Below are 18,548 nucleotides of genomic sequence, written 5' to 3'. Positions count from 1 at the left end.
CCTTCAATCCAAACAGCATCGGGGGCTCTTACACTCAAGAGTACAGTAACGTAAGACAGACTAAAACCTCCACAGCGAACACAACACAAGCACATAGACAACAGTTTCATCGTCAGAAACAGAGCAAGCACGGAAAGACTACGCAACATAGTCGCGCTCCGGCTAGAAGAAGGCCGCCTCCACGAGCTGAGCCGCCAGTCGTGCCGCCGCTGGGAAGCGGCCGGCCGTGAGAGCGAGCGGCAGCAGCGCCATTCCGGCCACCCACATCAGGAAGCCGGCGGCGGCAGCGAGGGCGTGGCTGGCATCGGTGTTGGGAACAGCGACGGCGTGGAAGAGAGCGGAGGCCCCTAGAACGATGAGGATCGCAGAGTCGTGGAGGAGCCGGCGACGGAGGGGGAGGGCGAGGCGGCGGTGAGGAAGAGCTGCCGCGTTCAGAGCGAGCAGGACCCCGCAGAAGATGGCGAAAGCTGCCATTGCCACTGCAGGGGAGTGCAGAGCGGCAGGCTTGCAGTTATGTGATCAGCAAAGCGCTTGTGGTTTACATTACCTGTGTGATCGACAATGTCGGGGATGCTGCTACTTATAGGCGCCCGTTGAGCATGTTTGTAGATTCCCCTGTTGCAGATAAGAGGTTGGACTTCGACGCGTCCAAAGCAAAGACTGGACTTTGATACGGGACAGTGAACTAAGAGGTGGAAGAACATGCAAAAAGGGGGCCGACAAAGTCTTTTTCACTTTTTTCTTGGTGGAATTTGATGCGGGAAGCCAGCATGATGACTACAGTGCTGGTAAGTGCTAACACGGTGGATTAGTGGTACGCTGGGGTATTATTAACATAGGAACACGGCATCTGGCCAACCAATCGTTGAGTGCTCTGGCTGGTGATGTCATCTCGCCAACCAATTATAAGTCTATATCTTTTCTTTTAAAGATTACACAGTACAACTCAGACACTCATAACGTACGTACACTCATTCCTATAAACACACATACGCAAACCCTACCCCTTTAAGCATCTTTGAAGACTGAGCCGGCAAATCCTCAAGATTGAAAGTCACCATAGGCGTCTCGTTATCGACGGAAATGTCACCTACCACTGAAAGCATAACGCCGTTAAATTCTAGAAAAATTCGCTCACACGAGGAGTCGAATCCAGGATCTGAGATGCTACTAAGGCTGTTGTAACAACTAGCCTACAATCCTTCGCCTATATCTTTGGATTTTAAGGGGCCGTTTATGCGGATTTTAAAATTTCTTTTGCCGTTTTCTTGGAACGAATTTCTTAAGGCGTTTCAAGTGTTCATAAATCACAAGGTGGTTGTACTTTCCTATTGGAACTAAATCTCTTTTATTAAGGTCATACTAGTGCTTATATATAAGGGTGGAATCTCCATTCCCCCAAATTCGAATTTGTAAATTGCTCATGATATCCATTTGTACTTCAAGATATTACAGCTAAGTTAAGATTATGACTATTTCTGCAAACTTGTTATGATGATTAATTATCTTGGACTTTTACTACATAAATACCGACATACATGCCGTTCCGATCCACTCATCTACTCCCTCCGTCGCAAAAAGAATGCAACTCTCGCTTCCCGAGGAATCAAACAATTTCATATTTGATCAAATTTATATAAAAATTGCTAATATTTACATCTCTAAATAGATTTAGTATGAAAATATATTACATGATTAATCTAATAATATTTATTTTGTAACATAAATGTTAATACTATTTTGTATAAATTTGGTCAAACTTAAAATTATTTGACTCCTCAGGAAGCGAGAGTTGCATTCTAAGCGAGAGTTGCATTCTTTGTAGGAGGACGGAGGGAGTACATGCATACCTCGGAAAAAAATATGCATACTTTGCTGATGACAGTGATTGATCAAGTTGCAGGTGGGGCGGGTTCTTACACGAGCCCGCAACCCCGCGCCCGCAAAATCGTTGACCGCGATGCAAGCAGCCCAGCTGCAAATCGTTTGCCGCCCACTGCTGTCCACATTGTCAATTCCGCTGGACAAATGGAAAAACCTGCAAGAACCCGCGAAGTCTCGCGAACCCTATCGCCAGTGCCGGGCTGCCGTCGCAGAACTCCGCCCGCCGCCGTCGCACTCCTCCGCGCCTCCGTCTGTCTTCTCAGGAGCGCACGCCCAGCCTCCTAGAGCGCACAACTTCCCGTCGCTCGTGCCCCAGCCACCCGCTCGCGGCACCCACATCATCAGCCGCACAGGTCATCCCTACCCTTCTCATCGGCACCTGAGGCCTCCAGTCCGATGCATCCTCCCTCTTCTCCCTAGGTGAGTGCTGGATCTGCTCATATCCCCACGAATGTGATTGGTCCATCACTGGCAGACCTCAGTAGAGGCCAAACGGGGTACTGGCTCCCCCTTAGCCAATAAAATTTATTTGAGATATGATATATTAACATAGTTATCCATATGTAGATTAGCTCATTAGCCCTAACTGGCCCCTCCTTCCATATGCCTCAGGTTCCGCCACTGGGTCCATGGTTGAACTCCTCGGATGTGTGCATGTTTCGTGCTTCCCCTTGAGTTGCAGTGGCCTGAATCTAGCTCAGACATTGCATCTATAATTTTTTGTGCATGTTTAGAGTTTAGGCTTCATACTGCACTATAATTTTTTTGTGCATGTTTAGAGTTTAGGCTTCATACTACATGTTTGTATCATGAGCACACCGCATTCAGTTAAAGGACTGCTGCTGGCTAATACACTGCATTCAGCATGCTTGCTCAAGTAATCTTGTAATTGTAAAGGATATTCATCTCTTCCTCTTATTTCAGGTCATGCCAAATTCAAGATAACAGAAGATGATATTAGCAATGGCACAGTTAGAATAAAAACTAACGGGTACTTTCTTCCTCGAATCTAGTTGTTAGGCTTATCCTGTAGGTTTCATATGTGGTTCAAATGGTCTTTGTTGAGAACAGTAGATCTTGTTAGTTAATAGTGTCTATTTTAGCCTTCTTATTCACTATTGCTCTGAAATCAGAGCCCTCAACTCTGAATAACTATATTCAGATGTCATAATAGTACCCACTACACTCTGATTGCTGATGCAACTATGATTTCATATAACAGTTCTGATGAAAACTTCTGTTTTTGAACTTTCCGTTCGGCAGCCTCATGGTGGATTCGGCAACTGGAGGCGACTGGGACCGTGGTGGTGGTGGATGAAGGGGACGAGGAGGATTCCGACCGGGAGCCTGCAGATCGACCGGTTGGCACTCCTCAGCAAACTCGATCTCACCAAGAAGTGTAAGTGATGGTACTAATCCTTGTTCTTGTGTTCGTAACTCAGTTAGTCGGTGTGTGTTGCTGTTGTTCAGTAGGCTGGCTGTAGAGCATTTTTGTTGTTTCCCATTGATCTTGATTAATTTTTTAAGATGGCATCTATCTTATTGACAGATGGTGTTAGTGTTCAGATGTTGTTTCCCATTGTTCAACATGAAACTAACAGGTAATTTTCTATTGCTGTGCTTTGAGATTTCATTACATGGAATACTGAAATCTGATGGTGTTAGTGTTTACAGATGCAAATTGACAGAAGGCCGGTGACCATTGCCCTCAGACCGTCCAGCTCTCTCTCAAACAAGTTAGGAAGAAGAATCAACAAATTCTCTGCTCTTGTTTGATGTCCCTGCTGGTATTAGTCTACTTTTGTTTGATGAAACTGGTACCGGTCTGCTCTTGTTTGATGTACGTGGGATCAGTCTGCTCTTGTTTGATGTCACTGCTTAGGAAGAAGGATCATCAATCAGCCTGCTCTGGATTGATGATTTTCTTGTCGCCGGTCTCTTTTGGCCTATTTTGTACGACGCGAATAGATAACAGTTTCGTTCAGCAGATGCTTATGATATGTGGAAACTGACACTGGTATTAGCTTGCTCTGTTTTGATGATTTTTTTCTGTATTTTCTAGGACTTTTTCTGTATTTTTTATGATGTTTTTGAAACAATACGTACAAGTGAACCGTTGCGAGGAAAAAAGCTAGCTAAGCATGCTTGCGGGTTACGTATATCTGCCGCGACGTCCAGCAGTCGTTAGCAACCCGCTTGATTAATTTGCGGACAGTCAAGAACCTGCTTGATTAATTTGCGGCAAGCGTGGTGGCCATGCGGCTGTCCGCAACCCGCCCCCCCTGCAATTTGAGTGATTGAATATCATATCTTTGGTCCATACCTGCCCGCTGATAGATCAGGTGCAATCTGCTCGTGCTGACGTTGATGTTTTCCCAGGTCATCTGTACCCATATCGACTATGAAGGTTGGCTGGCTTTACCAGAACAGAATTGCTTCGCTTCAGTATGCATATACTACCCAAATCGATCCTGAACTGACGCCAACGTCGTCTTGTTTAACAGTTGGTTCATGGTCTTGAGACCAAACAGCTGCACGAATCCGGGAGCATAATTTGCTGCAAGCAGCAACCTCGTAGGCATCCTCAACTTCTCGTTCGGTCACAGATTTGACAGTATTTTGACATGAATGCGTGATGAAACAGAATACAGACAATGGTAGAAGCAGGGCAATCGATGCATCCACCAAAGCCAAGCCACTATAACGGTGTTTATACACTAGTTCCCCGCCGCGAAGAAGTAGAAGAGGACGGTGTCGGCCGCCGCGGCGCCGGGCCGTGCTGCCCCCGGGAACTGTCTGGCCACCGGCGACAGCACGACCAGAAAGACGCCGAGAAGCAGCAGCGCGAGGCCGGCGATCGCGTGCTCGGCGTTCCCGCGGCGGCCGCTGTTGGTGGTGTAGGTGAGGACGAGCCAGCCGCCGGCCACGAGGATGCGCCCGGCGCGGAGGTGGCGGCGCTGAACGTGGTCGAGGCGAGGGGGTTCGATAGACTCCGGGTGGTCAGCCTGAGGCACGTACGCCATTCCCTGGTCGCCCATTTGCGTGCGTGCGTAGTATAGTAGAGAACCTGCTGATGAATATAGGACGAAGTTTATCTATATCACTATATACACATATTCCAACAACTACACGTCATGGCGTCACCTCCCCTGCGTGTCTGATGACAGAAGGGTAGCAATTGCCGGACTTTTCAGCAAAAATCCGCAGCTCGCTTTCCAGATCACCCCATCAGCGGCTGCACTGGAGAAAAAACTAAAGAAGATTATAGAATAGTTAATTTTATCTTCAAACTTTCTGCCGAAGCTTAACTTCATCCCTAAACTTCCAAAACGATCATTTCAGTTTTTAAACTTCTCCATCCGGTTCAATTTAGTCCTTCGTCCTACATGGCATGCCTCGTCACATATAGTCAACTATGGTTCTAAAAATTAATATTTCTATAAATTTAATCATTATAAAAGTTTCATCTTCACGAAACTAAAATGATGTACAATTTTTAAGGAAGAGAGTTAGATCCTGAACATATTTGTTATACACGTACAAAAATTTCTTTTTTAAAAGAAAATTCATGTAGACACAAGTTAAAGTTTTGTTGCGCCATCTTTAAGTATGTGTGAACCAATATATATTGCTGCTAAAAAATGGAACACTTACATGCTGATATTGTATGCCAAAGACACATAATGATGAGCTGCATAAAAAAGTTGAGAACTGAAATGATCATTTTGGAAATTTAGGGATGAAGTTGATCCATAATTACGAAATCATCTATCCGCTAAAGAAACACATCTTTCTTTTAGTTTTGCAATAATTTTCTACAAAAAATTGATCTTATCAACAAATTATATGCTATGCATTATTTTTTAATTATTAGGGGGGTCATGGCCCCTACCAGTACCCTCTCAGTTCCGCCACTGTCCATCGGACTTTCACTTGATGGTTTGACTAGTGGCAGAGATCGGAAAAGGCTGTGCTAGCAATTATATTTGTAGTTGACTAATAAATATACTCTTACGTTGCTACGGATAAAGACTGTATACATATAGTTGCACGTGCATTAATTTATATAGTTTTACGTGATTGAGTCGTCAAGAGAGGGCTGGTCCGACTCGCATACGGGATGGACTAATGACCTTATATCGATGATAGAAGTTGGACTAAATCAAAAATTAAGATGAAAATATTATATACTTTTTAGAAATATGTAAAGAAAAGATTTCATAAGACCGAGACTTACGTAATAGGTAATTACCAGCAGATTCCATAAGAGCCACAAGAAATCTAGAGTGTGAATCTAACATGGTGTCCTCCACAAGAAATCTAATAAGTTGAGCTAAACTCAGTTTAAGCATGGGCTTTGATATTTTATCTTAGCATCATGAAAGCGCAGCCACTGATGGCATGATATTAATTTTTTTATTAAAAGGGTGTTTGGATCCAAATGCTAATATGCAAAAGTGCTAGATTTTAGCACTAGCTCATCCAAACAGGAGTACTAATAAGGTGGGCAAAACTTTTAAAAAAACTTTAGCACCGGCTCATCTAAACAGGAGTGCTAATGAGGTGGGCAAAACTTTAACCAAGATTTAAAAACTTAGCATGGTGTATAAGTGCTAATAGGTGCTAAAAGTTTAGCATTTAACTTTAGTCCATCCAAATATATTATAAAGTTTAGCCCATCCAAACAGGTCCTAAAGTTTAGCATGGGCCATGCAGGATACTTATCTCAATGTACGTATTTATCTGTGAATTGTTGTTTGATGGATCTGGTATGGAATATGCATGGATTTATAGTGGTTTCGTTTCATGCATCATTGGGGGAATAAATAAATAAATACATAAATATGCGAATAGCCATGAAATTTAAGAGCTACTATTTGGTTCTCTTCCTAAGGTAATAGTAAGTAAGTTATCTCTTATCCCCGAAGAAATCCCTGGCCTCACGGTGAATCTGGCCACTAGGATCCGTTTCTACCTGCCGCGTGTACATCCTATTAGAGTGGCAGACATCCCGTCGTTCCGTAGGCTTGACGCAAGAACGCAGGCTGATCGTCTTGCATGCTTCCGTCCATTCCGTCCACGCCCACGCGTCAACAGGAACAGCTGCTCACGGCCCTGCCTTTCGCGTCATCCGTCATCCGTGCCCCACGACGAAGTCGAGGAGCCCGCGCCCGCGATGTCCCTTTCCTCGCGTAGCACCTGCTACCTCATTGTGCGGTGCCTGAAGGGGTGTGGCGGCGGCCTCCTCGACGCGCTGGCCATCCATGGCCGCTGCGTGCGGGGCTGCTTTGTGCCGTGTGTGGTGCGAACCGGCGGCAGGGCAGCGCGGGGATAAGACGATAATACTGTACTGGCCTGTATACTGCGTACGGTGCGGGAGTAGGACTGTCGGAGGATGCATGCGGCGAGCCATGAGCGTCCACCGGCGACGCCATCCTGCCCCGGCCCGTTTCCGCTCCTCGTGGCCTCCACCCAAGGAAAGGACAAGAAGGCAGTGGGAGCGCGTCCCCTCTGCCGGAGCCGCACGGCGTCTCCAGCGGCGTCATGGACGAGTTCCTACAGCACCCCGCCATGTCCATGTCGCCGGTACTTGGCCTCTACGTCGCCCCTAGGAGAGCACACGGCACCATCTAAGACCCTGTCGTGCAGGGTATGGGCGTGCGCTCCATTGATTGGTCTTGGAATGCAAGCACTCACTTCTTTTTCTTCTTTCCCTGTGCTTGCAGTTTGAGGGATGCAAACAACTTAGTTGACCAGCAGAATGAAATCTTTCAGGTAAGTTCCAGCCCTGTTTATTCAAACAGTTCTTCAATTTCTTTTCAATTTGTAAACATCTCATTCCTCTGTGCAGCAATGCCATCGGTTGGCTATTCTGCGGAATCTGTCATGTTTTAACTACAGATTTTGTAGCAATGTATTGACGCTTTTAACTTTGGTACAGTCTTTTTGGCTATTGGTGTTATTATTGATTTGATTGAAACACTCTTTTTTTATCCCGATTGAAACACTAAATTACTCTATATGTTATTATCACCTTATATATTGCTTAGTTAAAATCAGTTTAGACGGGCGCAGTGTAGCGCGCCATCCTTCCTAGTAAGATAGTCAAAAGAAAACGGTTTTACTTTACCAGAATCAACCGGATAAAACTTATTCCGATTTCAGTCCAATTTCTGTCCGCCAGATTTGCTTCACGATTTGTTCTCAATTTAGAGCCTGTTTGGAACTGTTTCACTTCACCAAATTCGACTTCGCTTCGTAAAACTGTAGCCAAACACCCACAGCTTCACCAGCTCAGCTTCACCAAAAAACATGAAGTTAGCCCCAACTTAACGAAATCCATGAAGCAGCCAAAATGGTACTTCATGAATAGTCGTTTTAAACTCCCTCATAAAGTTAGAGGAAAATTACCCACCAATACCACTGATTACACACCTGGAATGAAACGTTTTTCTTCTGTTCTCTCCCGTACCCGCGACCCCCCCCCCTCTTCCTCCCTCTGTCCGCTCCCTCAAAACCCTAGCTGCCGGCCATGTCCACGGGCGGCGCGGGGGGGCGCGGCCGGCGCGGAAGGCAGCAGGAATATTTGTACTTTATTATCTATTTATAATGTACTATTATTTTTTAATTAAGCGTTTAGATGAAAAATCATAAATGAAATCCTCTCATACATCGTTCAAGGGCATAAAGGACATTTCCGATTCGAATCTCTTTTTTCTGAAGCTGAAGTTGGTCTGCTAGCCAAACACTTTCAAAAATTCCGCAACTTCAAAGCTGAGCTGCTCTGCTGTGAAGTTTATGAAGCTAAGCTACGATTTGTGAAGCAGAGCGGTCCCAGACAGGCCTTAAGGTCCTTGTGTTATTTTCAAACACTGTGGGCTTTCCATGCTCCTCTCATGGGCCTATTCTTCGTTTATACAGCAGCCCAGAGACCCGTTCTTGTTTTCACGGCCCAGGCACGGTGCACTCGGATCTTGGACCAGTACGAATGGGGAAAGAAGGGCCACATCAGAATCATCATCTATAATAAAAGCCCAAATAAACCCAATCCCACATGAAGTGTTGCACTGGAATTCCAATAGGAACGGAAATGTGTACATTCCCTCCGTTCCAAATTTCAAAATATAGGTTGTTTTTATATTTTTAGATTTATAATATTTACTATGTATCTAGATATAATATATGCTTATGTATATGCCTTGGTGCATAGTAAAATTTATGAATATAGAAAAATCAAAACGAACTATATTTTAGAACGGAGTGAGTACAAGCTTGCGCTAATTTTCACCTCCAAACTGTAGTTAATTTACCATATATCACATTTACATAATCCAATAAGTACTCCTAACTTCATCATCATATCCCAAAAAAGCAGCAAAGTTTGGATCGACCGAGAGATGACGGCTTCCAGATACAGTGGCGCGACCGTATTCATACGAGCAATCACATTCGACAAATTAAAGCCAGACGCCCACAGGCCACAGGCGGTGGTCATGGAGTGGCGGGCTAGCTAGTTCCGCGGAGGGAAGAAGCAGCCGACGACGGCGCTGGCCACGGCGGCGCCGACCCACGCGGCCCGCGGGAAGCGGCGTGCCACGGGCACGAGCGCGACGAGGGCCACGCCGAGCAGCCACAGCACGAGGCCGAGGAGCGCGCGCACGGCGCAGCTGGAACTAGCATCCGGCTGCCGGCTCGTCGCCGCGGTCGAGACGGCGGCGAGCGCGCCGCCCCACCCCCACAGCATGAGCGCTCGGCCGGCGTCGAGGAAGAGCTGCCCGTGCGCGTGGCCGGGTCGTCGGCCCGGGCGCTCGAGGGCGAAGACGACGGCGGCCGCCTCTTCGTCCTCCTGCTCCCGCTCGCCCTGGTAATTAGGCACAGCCACTTCTCGCTCCATGTGCGCTGCCGTGCGGTGTATTCGTTTTTCGATCTCGTTGGCGCCTGCCTCTAGGCTCTAGCTCGCCTTCCTTGCGCTCTTAGCTTGTTTTATACTGTACACAATACATGGGGCCGGAGCTGCCCTGGGGAGAAATTTGAGCCACGTCACCGGTCTCTCATCGCTGTCAAGCTGACTGCGCAACGGCATGTGTCGTGTAGACTGTAGACGGGTGCTGTAGCGAACACGGCGTGGTGAGTGGTCAGCTTCAGCTCGATCACTCTCAAGCCTCTCCCAAAGCAATTGTGTCCGGATCGAGTGGTTCGCGCGGGCGGCAAGCAAAGCCGCCGTCACCCTGCTCTTCCTTTCTGCTTCTACTTTCTTCTACTGCCACCTCAGCTCCAAACCCCTTTTGGCCGCCGCTGCCCAGCCCGCAAGATTCTGTATAAACCGCTCGTACAAATGCGAGACCTCGCTCTCTTCTCCTCTGTCGATTATTTCAATTTTCAAATAGCATTGGAGCCGCCAATGCAACTCAGCGTGGAATCGCGTATATCTTTTAGTAACTGCTAATATGCTATACTGTTACGAAAGCTTCTAGGCAAGGTGTCAATATAATGGAAACCACCCTTAGTTACCTGGCTAGGTTTCATGCACTCGTTAGGGTAATTACATTGCTACATGTTAGCGGTGTCATAGATTGTTTTATGCAGATCCACGTATGATTTTTGATGATGTGGAGGAGAGTGGGAGGAGAGAGACACTATCGGATTCAGGATCTTTGCCGAGTATCTATGACACTCGGCAAAGGTTTTGCCGCGTGGAACACACGGCAAAGGGAACTCGGTAGTGAATATTCCGGCAAAGACGTCTTTGCCGAGTGCCTTTTGTCGGACGCTCGGCAAAGGCTTTGTCGAGTGTCAGGGAAGGCACTCGGCAAAGAAAAGTAGCCGTAACGGCGTTTGGGGCCGTGACGGCTCTTTGCCGAGTGCCTGTGACGTGGCACTCGGCAAAGGGCCTAGTCTTTGCCGAGCGCCCTTTGTTTGGCGCTCAGCAAAGGCTGGATCTTCGCCGAGCGCCAAACAGTGGGCGCTCGGCAAAGTTCAGATCACTTTGCCGAGTGCCTGTTACGTGGCACTCGGCAAAGTTCAGGTCACTTTGCTGAGTGCTTTTTTTATACACTCGGCAAAGAGTTTTTTTTAAAGATTTTAATTTATTTTTCCCCATCATTTTACACAGGCACATATTTACACAGGCATATTATAATTCACACAGGCATATTATTTGAAATTTCACATACACATCCAAATCCACGGAAGTCTTATCGTCACAGCCAAATTTAACAAAGTCTCGTCATCACACAAGTAAAATCACATAAATAAGTTCACCACATAAGTGTTAACAACGATAAAGGTTCATTTGAAGTTCACCATGCAAGTTCACCACACATGTTCACCACACAAGCTCATCACACAAGCTCCAATGTCACATATAAAGATTTCGAGATGGCTGATTTGGAGTTGCCTGATTTGGAGATGGCGTAGCATGCGGATCATTTGACGCCGCCGATTGTCTCTACACAGAGAAGAAGAGATTGCATGTGAGACAAGATAAATGACGATCATACATAAATATAGCCAGACTATTAGAAACCTAACCAATAAAGCTACGCAGGGTTTGATAACAATATGTAGCTATGTATGAACTTAACGGGATTGTGGAGTAATAATTAATGACTTCATCGCCAGTTCAGAGTTACATGCGTGATGCGTCCTCCTCCTCTCATTCAGGTCTCGATCAATACGGTCCAAAAGGATATGATTTAAAGCACACAGGTTCGTTGTATAGACTTAACCTATAGTTACATATATACCCTAGACTTGACAAAAGCTGGCGATATATACATGACTGTGCAGTAGATCGACTCATAGGCCGTGCAAGCTAGAGCCGAGCCGACCATATGCAGAAGCTGCATGCGTAAGCTAGAGAGCTAGCTAGCAGCAGCAGCGAGGTGACACGGCGGTAGAGTACGTACAATTTAGCAGAATATATGTGTGGGGATCTACTACGTTCTGAATGAAGTGGGAAAGATGCTACACTTACAGGAGTAGAGTACGGATCAGGTGGAGGAGGTTGCGCGAACAGAGAAGCTGGCGGAGGTACACCCGTTGCAGCGCTAAGACTCTGCATGTAAGTAAGTACATCACTCATCCTTTGCTTCAACTCCTATCGTTTCCTCGTCTCTTCTTCCAGCTGGCCCTGCACAGTTTTCACCCCAATGTTACTATAATGCAAACAAAATGTATATAATAATCAACGAACGACGGACAAAGAAGGAATAACCTGGAGTGCCTGTATCTGATGGCGTGAAGTGTCCTGCCGAGGTCGTATGGCTGAGCTCGCACTCGTGCTCCTTGCTCGAATCTGAGAAAGTGTAGGAGTAGAGGACGAGTCGATTGCGCCATCGGCAATCCAGTACCGTCCTTTCTTCTTACCTCCTCCGACCCTCATGACTATCTCTGTGTCAAGATCCTCTGTGGTGGGATCATATTCTGGGCCATGGACCTCTCTTGCCATCGATATGTAGTCACTGAGGCGGGCGTGGATGCTCGCATTGCTGTATGCCTCGGGCCCGTCCTCCGGGTTGTAGCTAACGTCGGAGGTCGCCTTTCCTTTGTGGGACAGAGCAAATGCCGTGAAGAGGTTGCAAGGCTGGCCACCATGTGACGATGACTGCGAGAAAAGCAACAAGATGATTAGAAAGCATGCATAATTGAGTGTTAGATGAAATAAATGTATTCGTGTACCCATGCTTCAGCGTATCCGCTGAGGTTGCGGCTGCCTTGATAGTGTGCTACACCTGGCATCATCAAACGTCGCTCCTGGCAAGCAACGTGATTCTCCTCCCACTCCTCGGAGCACCACTTCTGCACTATGTGTCACCAGCAATCGGGATACGAGATGCACCAATTAGGAGTCACCTACAAGACACCAAGTACATGCATGACGTATTAGAAGATGAAATTAAGCCGTCCTAATGTAGAAAAAGAATCAAGCTATAGTGTTTTGTTCTTTACCTGCATGTATTGCTCCGGAGTCAAATAAATTGTTCTTGCTTCTTCTTTGGTGACCCTCTGTCCAAGGACGGTGGCGTGGTGGGGGCACAGCCGAGGCGCGCGGGCCGGGGGCGGTGCCTGCAATGGAAGCCTCAATTTTGCTTTAATATTCCTATGTGACTTAATAATATATGTTACATATGTTACATCAAAGGAGGCATACTCACACACACAAACCAAAACAGAGATCACAAATTACTAAAGATTAGGGCGCTGCAAGATTAATTCCTGACACCTTCTAGTCCTACTGAAGAAATGATATTGATGCAAAGTAAAATATACGTGTCTAAAAGAGGCTTGGAACACAGACATAATCCATGTGGTGGGCACTGTGATTAGGAAGGCACATCATTGCTGCGTGACTTAGTGCTGCTTATAACGCGTTCAGCTTGAGAATGAACTGAAAATCAGTTAATCAGCGTCTTGAATTTAATCTGATCTCGTGTCCCGTCTCGTTCCTCTCCAGATACATAGTGGACAAGTTGCCTGCGAAGATCGATCTTGATCTCAGTCACGGAGCTGCAGGACCAGAGCATTTATATATAGGTGGTCCCCAAGATAGCTGGTTAGATTAGAAGAGTTTAATCATGCAGCTTCTTAGTGCCTTCAGGCTTGCAGTACTAAGTTCTTATGCTTATGGATTCAGTTCATGAGCTGTTTAGTGAGAGAAAGTAGCTAAGAATACATCACGATGTTTATTTTCTTGGTTAAAATCTAGTAGTTCTGCAAGCATGCTTGATTAAAATCTGTCCTCCTGTTCCTGGGTAAGTTCTTCTCAGGCAACGTCCTGGTCGTTTTTGTCATACCCTACACTCCTACAGCAGAGAACATATACCCAATGCCTCATACTCCTACATCGGTAACACCTGTAATCAACCGTTGCAAACAGGCCATGATTATTGCTACGGAAGAATTGACCTGTTTGTATCTAGATCCCGGTACAGTGAACAAAAAAAATCAAGATACATCTCTGTGCATAAGACTTGAGCAAACAGAGTATAGTTATGCATGAAAATAAAATGGAGGCGGTCCTAATGAAATGGATACATATATAGTATATACCTGCGGTGGCCGGCGCGGCGGAGGCCGGGGCGCGGGCCGGGGGCGCGGCGGCGGCTCGGGCCGGGGCGCGGCGGGGGGCCCGGCCGGGGGCGCGGGCCGGGGGCGCGGTGGCGGCAGGGGCGCAGGCTGGGGGCGCAGCCGGGGGTGCGGTGGCGGCGGGGGCGCAGGCCGGGGGCGCGGCGGCGGCGGGGGCGCGGGCCGGGGGAGCGGCAGCGGCGCGGCCAGGGGCGGGGGCGCGGGCGCGGCGTTTGAATTTTCGAGCGTGTGGGTAACGGGCGGGGGCGCGGCGGGCTGGTTTTATCACCTCTTTGCCGAGTGCCCCAGATCTGGGGAACTCGGCAAAGCCTGGTCTGGGGCACTCGGCAAAGAGGAGGCTTTGCCGAGTGCCCCGAACAGGCACTCGGCAAACAATTTTAATTTTTTTACTATTTGGCACTAAACTTTTTTGTTATGATACTTACATTCTATGCAACAGTACGTGCAATTTATGCCCATTAATTGAAGAGTTTGCTATATTTCGTCAGTTTATTTCATTTTATTGAATTTCTTGTAATTATTGAAATTTGAACTACAAGTCATACGAATAATGAAAAATAAGGAATCAAAAAATGATATTCACGTTATTGAAGCATGCGTTGAGACCTTATCAAGAAAAAAACCAGAAATTTCAAATTTGTTGTCCACGAAACATGACGACGAACTTATAGTTCAGTTGTTTTAAAAATGTATAAAAAGAAAATATGGTCCGAAAATTATGAAACTTCTCGAGATGTAATGATATCACATGGGGAAGCTGTGATAAAAATCTGATGAGGTTTCATTAAAGTTACGACATACGACGCTTACAAATTGAAAGTTTTCCAAAGAGGTGTATGATTTTATATAAAGTCCGATTAGGTGTTAAGCATCGTAGATTGCAAATTTTCACGAAATCTTATAAAAATTTTATCACAATATCCTCACATGATAACATGATATTTCGACAAGTTTCATAATTTTCCGACCAAATTTGCTTTTTATACAATTTAAACATGACTCGAACACAATTTAGTCGCCATGTTTCGTGAATAGTAGTTTTAAAATTTCTGGTCCTTTTTTCGATAAGGCCTCAAAGCATGCTCATTAACTTAAATAATAATTTTTCATTCATTTTTTCCACTATTCGAATGACCACGTAGTTCAAATTTGAATTATTCAAGAAATTTAATAAAATAAAATAAATTGACGAAATATAGCAGACACTTTGAGAAATGAACCTAAATTACATATGTTGTTGAGGAGAATGTAGGATGACAATAGAAAAAAATTTGGACAAATTAGAGAGAAAAAGTATGTACATTTTGCCGAGTGTCTTGACGAGGCACTCGGCAAAACTTCTCTTTGCCGAGTGTCTTCGACTAGGCACTCGGCAAAGAATGACGCCGTTAATTGCGTGGCGCTCGTTTGCCGAGTGTCCTCCTTTGCCGAGTGCCCGACACTCGGCAAAGTATTCTTTGCCGAGTGTTTTTCTTTGCCGAATGCTTAGCTCTCGGCAAATGTGAGTTCACCGTGTGTTTTTCTTTGCCGAGTGCCCGATATTTAGCACTCGGCAAAGCCCCGGACACTCGGCAAAGACCGCGTTTCCGATAGTGAGAGCGAGGTGGTTACTTCACGAAACAACCGCCTCATAGGTTAAAATTAAGAACTATAAGACCGCTTACTCACCATTATATGAACTATTGTTATCATACTACTTACTCTTCTTTCATTCCATAAATTAAGAGATATGGTATACTATGAGATAACAAAAATAACAACTTATTATTAAGATCGTTTGTTCAGTCGTGTGTCACTGCATGAGACCGCGTATTAGACAGCTCGCTGGAGCTGCATGCATTTTTTGTAGAGACGACGTTCGACCGATATATATGACCAGCAGGTATGCATGACATCGACCGTTCTTGACTTCAGTTGACTGGCAGGCTAGATGCATGTATACTACTAGTACTTTCCACCGTGTTGGACTGGGGAGAGATTTGGACGGTACAGTCACCTGCACCGGACACCGTATTTTCCACCGTGCTGTGGCAAAGTAACATCAGCTGAGTTGGACAGTAACATCGATCTGGATCAATGCAATGCGGTAAAAAGCTCTTCTTGGCTGCGCCGTCCATGCATGTCCATATATCAGGAGCTCGCTAAACCAAAGACGTTTCTTCAGATAATGACTTGACTGGCCCGGCCGCCGGCCCCACTAGTCTTTCAAGTTCAAGTCAACCCGCTATAAGGCTGTAAGAATACGTCAATGATTGTATCGTACGATCCGCTTAAATTTCCATGGGTGTGACTAATCAGAGGGAATAGAGCGCTGATTTAAATTTGGCCAGCACATCAATTATACTTTGCTGTCGTTAATGGATTTGGCCTGGCCCATCAATGGACGTCCTTTGAATTTCCAAATCGAGTGGCCCAAATTACACTGCTTCTATTCGCTTCCTATATCGTCGTTTGGCAGTAATTTTACGAGTAAGGATCCTACAGTGCACTACTTTTAGTGGAACTTCAATTTGGAAGGCAGAGGCACAAGGGAGGAAACATAAATTCTTCACGTGGTGGCGGTTGGTCCGATCCAAGTTGCTATACACCTGGACGTATAATTTGAGACAGAGGGAGTAATTTTCTAGTATCGAATAACAGTGTAATGCTAATTTTTTGTCAATCGCTAAGATATTAGAAAGATGTATGGAATCGTAAAGGATATGGTTGTACTCCCTGTGATGTGATGGGAAATATACGACGTTCCGACCGGTGGGATTTTCCTGCAGCTAGTTGGAGGCTCTTGTCGGGAGCGCAACATATATTCCCGGCAGGAGGAGGAAATTTCACTAGTCAATGCATGCATGCACCACGAAAGTGATTGGTGATGATATCTTCCCTGGATCTTGGCAGACAGTGTTCATCATCGTCATTGGTCCGGTCTTTTGCACTGATTCGCGTGGCATCGGAAATAATGGTCGATCGATCCAACAACGCACTCACTCTCTCTCTCTCTCTTTGCTGACGATGCTGGCGGCTCCTGTCTCCTCTGGCATCTTAGCCCTGAATCTTGTCGCCTGAAGATCGGTATACATCTGAACATCTGACCTCGATCTCCTCAAACGTTGACGTCTAATGACTGTATGCAGATCCGGTGCAAAAAGCTGGATGCAGATCGATCGACGTAAGCAAATAGCTAACGCATTCTCGTCAAGATTTGTAGGATTCTCACAGATCTTGCTACGGATATTTATGTAGCTTGACCACCATGCATATATGACCCTCCTATATCCGATCGAAAAATGGCCGCCACAGTCCAAGGTTGATGATATGAAAACATCTTCAAATATGATAGCTAGAAAACGGATAGCTACTCACTCTGCTTGGCACCGGCAGGCTTTCTGGAAGGCCGGGGGACAATGTCAAGATCAGAGTGTATACACGGTGCAGCCAGTACCTTTCTTCCTAGACGCGCGCATATCCATGTGAATCTTGGCCTGTCGGGGTTACGTCTTCTCCAATCTCCATGCATGGAGGCATGGAGCGAGCAGGTCAGCTGCGAATCGAATCTCTCGAAAGATTGAGTCGGTAGAGTCACTATAATTTATTTATATTTTCGTGCAGCATGCTGCAGTCTTTTCTCTGTCTCTGAACCTGATGACAAGGCTAAGCAGAGAAGGAAAGCAGGACAGGACCACGCACAGGCATAGTATACACGTACTGGTATAACTGGCTGCCGTTTTATTTATAGCAAGGGGCGGAGCCGTGGGGATCAACTAGCTCCAAGGTCCAAGCACATCATCACCCGTCGCTATCATCCTGGCTCGTATTTCTGGCAAACCCCGCGTGGTGAGTGGTAAGGCCGTCACTCTAAAGCCTCGGAAGACCGAAGCACTTGGACGGCATTACGAGACTTACGAGGAAGCACGCAAATCTCTGTCCGGAGTCTAGGCAGTGGTAGTGAACACTGAATGGAAACACACGCCCTCGTAGAAACTGGATTTTGCTCTAGGGGCGAGGGATAAGGGAAAAATGGCGCCACATCAGTCACTCGGTCACTCTTGACTACTACACGGCGGTCAAGGAAGGCCTGGAGGAGGATTTGGTCAGCCACCACCTTGGCGTATCTAATCTAGCCGCGCATCAGACAACTTTCCAACACGCTGTCTGCTGCTTCATTTTCGGCCAAGGGGCAAAACAGCCCTGGGTCACCTTTTCTTCACATGCTGTCTGCATTGTACATGGCAAAGGCAACACCGCCTGAAAGGCCAGCAAAGTCGCCGTCAATCATCGGCACTGCAAATGTTAACAGACTTCTGCAGCATGTAGTCTACCTCAATGACAAGCAACGCTATAAAAACTAGTATACGGGGAAAGAGGAGTTTTCTAGTAGTGACAAGGAACGACTTGACTAGCACATAGTACTAGTAGCTAGGTACTCGTAGACAACATCAGTGACTGTCGAATCTGTCGAGAGTAAATTTGTCATCGAATGCAGATTAAATAGTAGTCGTTGGGTTTTATTTGGCTGGTCCATTGAAGGGCTGTGCCGAATACTGAAGATGCTGGAGTTGCTGATGTCCATCTTTTGCCCCAAC

General features: G+C 46.2%; 1 long non-coding RNA gene across 1 annotated transcript; it reads left to right on the top strand.

Annotated features, from left to right (window-relative positions):
* The first annotated feature begins 7,098 nt into the window (after positions 1–7,098).
* Positions 7,099–7,877, top strand: LOC112891086. Its single transcript, XR_003228410.1, has 2 exons — positions 7,099–7,470; positions 7,611–7,877. It is a non-coding gene; the product is annotated as an uncharacterized LOC112891086 (long non-coding RNA).
* Positions 7,878–18,548: the final 10,671 nt, after the last annotated feature.

The sequence above is a fragment of the Panicum hallii genome, chromosome 4 (assembly GCF_002211085.1).
Source record: "Panicum hallii strain FIL2 chromosome 4, PHallii_v3.1, whole genome shotgun sequence".
Classification (NCBI taxonomy): domain Eukaryota; kingdom Viridiplantae; phylum Streptophyta; class Magnoliopsida; order Poales; family Poaceae; genus Panicum; species Panicum hallii.
This window is presented reverse-complemented; position numbering and strand designations above follow the sequence as displayed.